The sequence below is a fragment of the Bombina bombina genome, chromosome 1 (assembly GCF_027579735.1).
Source record: "Bombina bombina isolate aBomBom1 chromosome 1, aBomBom1.pri, whole genome shotgun sequence".
Classification (NCBI taxonomy): domain Eukaryota; kingdom Metazoa; phylum Chordata; class Amphibia; order Anura; family Bombinatoridae; genus Bombina; species Bombina bombina.
The window spans coordinates 1,087,997,516-1,088,004,435 of NC_069499.1; the positions used below are offsets into that span (position 1 = coordinate 1,087,997,516).

The 6,920-nt window shown below is 34.6% G+C and overlaps 1 protein-coding gene across 1 annotated transcript in view; it reads right to left on the reverse strand.

Annotated features, from left to right (window-relative positions):
* Positions 1–1,465: 1,465 nt before the first annotated feature.
* LOC128641994 (1,25-dihydroxyvitamin D(3) 24-hydroxylase, mitochondrial) overlaps positions 1,466–6,920 on the reverse strand; it is a 53,435-nt gene continuing 47,980 nt past the window's right edge. The window contains exon 12 of the mRNA XM_053694661.1: positions 1,466–3,091. The gene's annotated coding sequence lies outside the window, so the exon portion shown is untranslated. The remainder of the gene's footprint in view (positions 3,092–6,920) is intronic.

Sequence of the window (6,920 nt, forward strand, 5' to 3'; positions counted from 1 at the left end):
CGAACTACTTCCCTAAGACCAAGGACGGTAATTTTGAACTCCCCAGTTATTGACATGCTGTTCGTCAAGTCAAGGCTGGACCTACAGGTTTGGAGTTAATAATGCTTGCACCCTACTCTGGCGGGTGGTCAGGATCACGGCTGCAGACTGGAAGGAGGTTTGGTAATGGCCATTGCGGTCAGGGTGACGTCACAGGCTTGGTATGCTTGGGCGTGCTCGGGCTGAGTATTGTTAGGCCGGAAAACCCCTAATTATGTAAGCTGCGTGAGTATCTCCGCCTTGTGGTCTGCAGCTGTGTCCCTTGGCCATTTTCTAGAAGGGGTTATTCATAGTTAGATATAGGCCCCGATTGCCGCCACCCGTGGATAAGTTAACTGCCAGTTCCACGGCTGGTACCAATAAATGCGACCCACGGGTCTTTCACCCACAGAACTGTGTTGTGTTTTATTTATTAGTTGTTAAGTTATATTAAGTGTTAAGTTAAGTTAAGTTACAAGCAGACACTCAGGAGATGTAGGGCATTTAATCCCTTAAGGTCTACAATTAAGATTTTTAGGCAATATCCCTTCTGCTTTTCAAAAGTAGTATTTCACTTACTACTGTTGATCTGTGGCAAATGCTATGCCCCATAGAAACACATGGGGAAATATAAAGAAATAGAGACAAACAACAAAATATTTAAGCAATCATATTTATTTCTGCTACATTAAGTTTAAATAACAATACTTAAAGGATCAGTAAACACAGTAGATTTGCATAATCAACAAATGCAAGATAACAAGACAATACAATAACATATACTCTGAATTTCAATTGAGTAGTAGATTCTTTTCTAACACATTTCAAAGTTATGTATATTTCCACTCCCCCTGTACCATGTGATAGCAATCAGCCAATCACAAATGCATATTCGTATAGTCTGAGTTCGCGCACATGCTCAGTAGGAGCTGGTGACTCAAAAAAGTGTAAATATAAAAGAATGTGCACATTTTTTTTAATGGAAGTAAATTGGAAAGTTGTTTAAAATTACATGCTGTACCTGAATCATGAAAATTTAATAAAACCTGAGTGTCCCTTTAAATGCAGCAATATCTATGTATGTATCTATGTATCTATCTATTTAGAGATAGATTTATCCCATTATGACTCTCTCTCTCTCTCTCTCTCTCTCTCTCTCTCTCTCTCTATATATATATATATATATATATATATATATATATATATATATATATATATATATACACACACACACACATATATATATATAAAGATCTATTTTGCTTGGCTTTACAGTGCATTACTCACAACCCATAGCTGTATCAACTAAAAGCTATAATAGAGAAGTGTTCATGGTATGAAATAAAATGGAGGCTCGGTCACAAACACACTGGATGTGCCCAAATATATGAGAACAATCAGTAAATAAACAGGAAAGAACAAGAAAAGGATGTTCGTAAGAACATGGTTTGATTTATTTTTTTTATTTTTTTTGCCAACATCATTGTTTAATTTTTCATTTACAAATATATGTATTAAAGAAAAGATCTATGTCAAGTTCTATTACATAAAGATTTTGAGGTTATGTTATATATACACAAAACAATACTAATATAGCCTTACTAGATAATATTAATAGCAGCTACAATAGCAACTATCATGCTAAATAAATAATAAATACACAATATATGTAAACATAAAAAATAGAAAACAAGAAATGACACTTGAACAAATATTACACCATGTAACATTTTAAACCGTTTTAGAAAAACACTATATATAGCAAAAGCACAAATACTGTATATAACTTGTTTTTAATCAAATTGATCCTTTGTAAATGAAAATATAGAGTATTAGTTTATCTACTGAATATAATTGACTATGTTGGCTCAAAACTCCAAATTCTATAAACAATCTTTTTTTTCTCGATATTTGGCCAACCTTCTCGTTCTTACATATAAATTACCAGTATTGAGAAAACAAGTTGCTTGTAATAATTTCTGACTTTCTAACCATATTCCTCACTGATGATCCCAGAACTTTCAAGATTCCAAAGTTGTCTTCTATAATGAATCTTGTAGCTGTCTTTAATTAAGGAGATACATACACAATACTTGCTAACTGTCATGATTATCCTGGTTTTTTTTACTACCTGTCCTTTGGTATAATTGGCCTGGGTGTCACATTGTAAAAATGCAGGCATGACATGGAGATCTATAAACTGGGAATCAAACACCTTATTAGCCTTATTTATTTATCTGATTGGATATTGTGGCATCTACGTCTCCTGCACTTTACATTAGAAAAGCAAAATAATAACTTCCATCTGCTAATCTCCTGTAGACAACAGAATAGTTTGAATAGTTTGAATACAATATTTTGTGCACACTGTGTGCAATATACACTGTCCCTGTTGTATTTTTTATGTTGACAGCAATTCTACAACAAGCAGCTGTAATGCCCTATAATGAACTAGCTAGCACAGGTAGAAGTATAGATGTCTCAGACATAACTGAATCGATAGTTTCTCAAAATTCTTTTATAAATTTATGTCTAGACATAGGAATGTATTAAATGTTTAATTATACTCAAAAGTTCAAATTATAAAATGGAGCAAGTAACTCACAACAGCAGTTTCAAGACTTTGTAGTAAATAAATTACAGAAAAGGTAGAAAGACCCTATGAACTGTCAAACAAATGAATGTGTTTTAATTCTGAGTTAAACCAGACACCCTGCCTATGTTCAATGTACAAGGTATATATTTTTAACTGAGGCTTTTCTTATCTCAGCAAAAACAACCAACACTGGCTCACCTTCATGAAAACAAATACTACTTTTATATTTTTTTCTGTAAACTCTGCATGATTTGGACCTTGACTAGAGATGTCATAGACCTGGGCAAACCCAGCTTTCCATTATGTTTACACTGTACGTAGTTTATGCACGTCAGCATTTCAGCAGAATGACTGAATGTAAACTTCTGCCTGTTTTATCACTTGATCAAGGCTTCATAACTTGACAGTTAATGCCACTGAGGTTAGCTACAACGTCGTAGTATTTATCTCCAACTTGGTACTTTATCTGGTCTGTAACTGTGGATAAAACAAAGAAGTTTATTATTTACCAGCCATAAACAAATAAATATCAGTGAAAAATAACATGTAAGTTTCAATACTACACTAAAGAAATGTATAGTAAATGTCAATAAGTAATATAAATTAACTTTATAAATATTATAAATATAGCTATTTATTCCCAAATGAAATGGGCATAGATATTCCTACATTTTTATACTGGTTATTGAAATTAATCTAACTTTTATGCTTGAAAAAGTACTTACCTTTGACAAAAGTCCTGGGAAGCACCAAAGGCACAAATGTCTTGGGAGCTTTACCCACGCTAGTCCCTACACCAGAACTAATACAGGTTATAATGCACAAGAACATGCACAAGAAGAATATGAAACTTTTGTCAAAGTAAAGTATTTTATTTAAGCATACAAACTGATTTTATTCAAATAAACTCTATAACACTATTAAGACTTATGTCTCTATAAATAGACTTTGTGATTCTCATTTTGTTATATTCTTCATCTGTTTTAAAGGGATATGAAACCCAATATTTTTATTTAGATAGAGATAGATAGAGCATGCAATTTTAAGCAACATTCTAATTTACTCATTTTATCAATTTTTCTTTGTTCTATTGGTATCTTTATTTGAAAAGCAGGAATGTAAGCTTAGGAGTCGGCTCATTTTTTGTTTCGCTCCTGGGCTAAATGTTGCCACCAATCAGCAAGCGCTATCCAGGGTGCTGAACCAAAAATGGGCTGGCTCCTAAGCTTATATTCTGGCTTTTTTAAAATAAAGATACCAGGAGAACAAAGAAAAATTGATAATAGGAGTAAATTAGAAAATTGATTAAATTGCATACTCTATCTGAGTCATGAAAGAAAAAAAAATGTTTTCATATCCCTTTAATCCCTTCACCCATTTGGACTGAGCTCCAAGCATCTGCCCACATATTTAACCGAAGCGCAATCGATGCTCCGGTTCCATATGAGGGCTGATGCCAAATCGTTACAGACAGCAAGTCTGTAATGATCATCTGCTGTTATATAGTTTTGACAGGTAAATAAAAAAAAACAAGGCTCTATTTCTGTTTAAATGGAGTGATAGCAAAAATGCTAAAAATGATCCAGGATTTTGGGTAAGTTCTTCTCTGAAAGTCTCGGTAGTGAAGGGTTTAAGCTACTATTGAAGGTTTTTCTAATTACTAACTAAGGGGTCAATCACAATACTTTAGAAAAACTTTTCAAATGATTTATCTACAAAAATGTCCATATACTTTAATGGTGATTGCTGTTGAAAATCATTAGATAGATATGTTTTTCTGACAGACTGTGATCAACCCATAAATCTGTGATAGCTTGTTCACTCATCAATACACTAGTAAGTATAACAATGCATGTGTCAGAAATTATCTTGAAGATTTTAAAAATGTTACTTTTCAATTATACTTTTTGCACCCACCAGTGTGGCTTCAAGCAAAAATTAAAAAAAAGAATAAAAAAAAGAATGGATGAGTAGTTTGTGAATCAGGACATGATTATTAACAAATTGGTGCGTAACAGATATAAATATGTATTTTTCTTTGCTGCATCTACAAGAGGGCATTATGACATATGAATTAATTTTTTTCTGTAAAACAGATGTTCCTGCAACCTGTGTTTTTTTTTATCATACTTCAATAGTGGAAAACACAATTTAGGCACAGAAATCCGGATCAGCTACCTCCACAGTCACAATAAAGAGAAATAGGTTTCAGCCACCAAACTTCTTAAAAAGGAACCTTTATTACATTATGCCAGGGCCAAGGTACAAAACAACAATGTTTCAGCTTACATTCAGCCCTTAATCGTGATTAATCAATGATTAAGGGCTGATTATAGGCGCAAAATGTTGGTGTTTTGTACCATGGACATTGGTATAATGTAAAGTCCCTTTTTAAGAAGTTTGGATGCTGGAACATATTTCTCCTTATTGCAAATGTGGGGGTTTCTCTTATCAGCCATTGAGCTTCTGGACAAATATGGACTACTTGTTAGCTTAACCCTTTGAGTGCTAAGCACTTTCCCACCTGGGTGCTAAGCTGTTTTAAGTGTTTTTTTTTTTTTTTTTTTAAATATTTTTACTTACACTGTTGGAAAGGTTAGGTGATTACCATTCCAACGGTGGGCCTTGGGGGTTTGTAGCTGCTTTGATGCCTGAGATACAGGCTTTTAAGCAGCATGCCCCCTGCTCCTATACTTAACATTGTGAATTTTAAATAAAGTTGGGCAGTGAGGTCATCAAGTCATTTCGAGTGACGTCACCGTGCATAACGTGAAGCCCCCGCGATGCCTGTCACTATGCAGGCCCGATCGACGGGGTAGGAGCGGATGGGATCCCCCAGATCTCCCTCAAGTTGGTAGAGTGCTAGCGACGGCTCTGAGCCATTGTTAGCACCAGAGTGGGAAACTCTGTGACGGCTCAAAGCCATCGTTAGCATTTAAAATAAAATGCCTTTTTTTTGCTCAATGTCCCTTTTGGTTCAGTACATACTGAAGCAGATTGTGGACAAAAAAAACGAAAGAAAAGAAAAAACAGGTTCTATCTCAGCCCAATCTTTTAAGTGTATTACAATACATAATTAATAAATAAATAAAGAAAATGCCCCAAACAATAATAACAGTGGCAGCAGGAGAAAATAGCCTGTTGTATACATTTCTTACTGGCATCAAAACAGTGACTAAAGTTTTTGCTTTTGATTAGATAAAGGTAGATAATTTCAGTGGCATGTTGCTACCCTCAGCTCCCCAGACACCAATACAGTGAAAGAAGATCTATCCTTCATGATTTTAAAGTATTTATTTATTGGTGTGACACATAACAATGTAACAGTAATATATTTGCTTTCCAATTCGTCTAACACATTTGTTTTCCAATTTGTCTGATTTTAAAACATGCTGCAATTTATCTAGCTGTCATATTTTCTAACAGTATCATCATAGGTCGCATTCAGGATACAGATAAAATTATAGGAATGCACCGTTTCATATGAAGCAGTTTGCATAGCATAGCTTCAGTGAGTTCATTGAGGACTTTGATGGATTTTTTTGTTTCCAGGAAGTAGAAATGAACTCTGTAACACTAAATGCTTTTATGACCCCCTTCTTACTTATAACAATACCCTTTTCAAATTGTTGTTATATTCAGATAACTAGTTCCTGGAAACATTACTCAGAAAGAGAATGTTTTTAACTCTTAACTGCTCAGTCATTTTAGACTTAAAATAATGTTCCGATATGTTAGAATTCTATTGAAATAAACTTCTGTTTATAGGAAATCAAATTATTATCTTGTTGGTTAAAGAGAACATTCGCCTAGATTACAAGTTTTGCGTTAACAGGGGTGCGGTGCTAATGAGCAGTTCATGCTCACCGTTCACTTACAGACAGCGCTGGTATTACAGATTTTTATAAACCCTGCGTTAACCGCAAAAAGTGAGAGTAGAGCAAAATTTAGCTCCACATCTCACCTCAATACCAGCGTTGCTTACGTTAGTGGTGAGCTGCTAAAACGTGCTTGTGCACGATTTCCCCATAGGAATCGATGGGGGAGAGCCGGCTGGAAAAAAACCTAACACCTTCAAAAAAGCAGCGTTTAGATCCTAATGCAGCCCCATTGATTCCTATGGGGAAATAAAAGTTATTAAAATAAATATTTTAAAAACATTAAAACTATACACCTAGATTATGAGTTTTGCGTTAGAAGCTGTGCAGTGCTAACTAGCAGTTTATGCTCACCGCTCACTTACAGACATCGCTGGTATTACGGTTTTTAGAAACCCGGCGTTAACAGCAAAAAAGTGAGCGAAGAG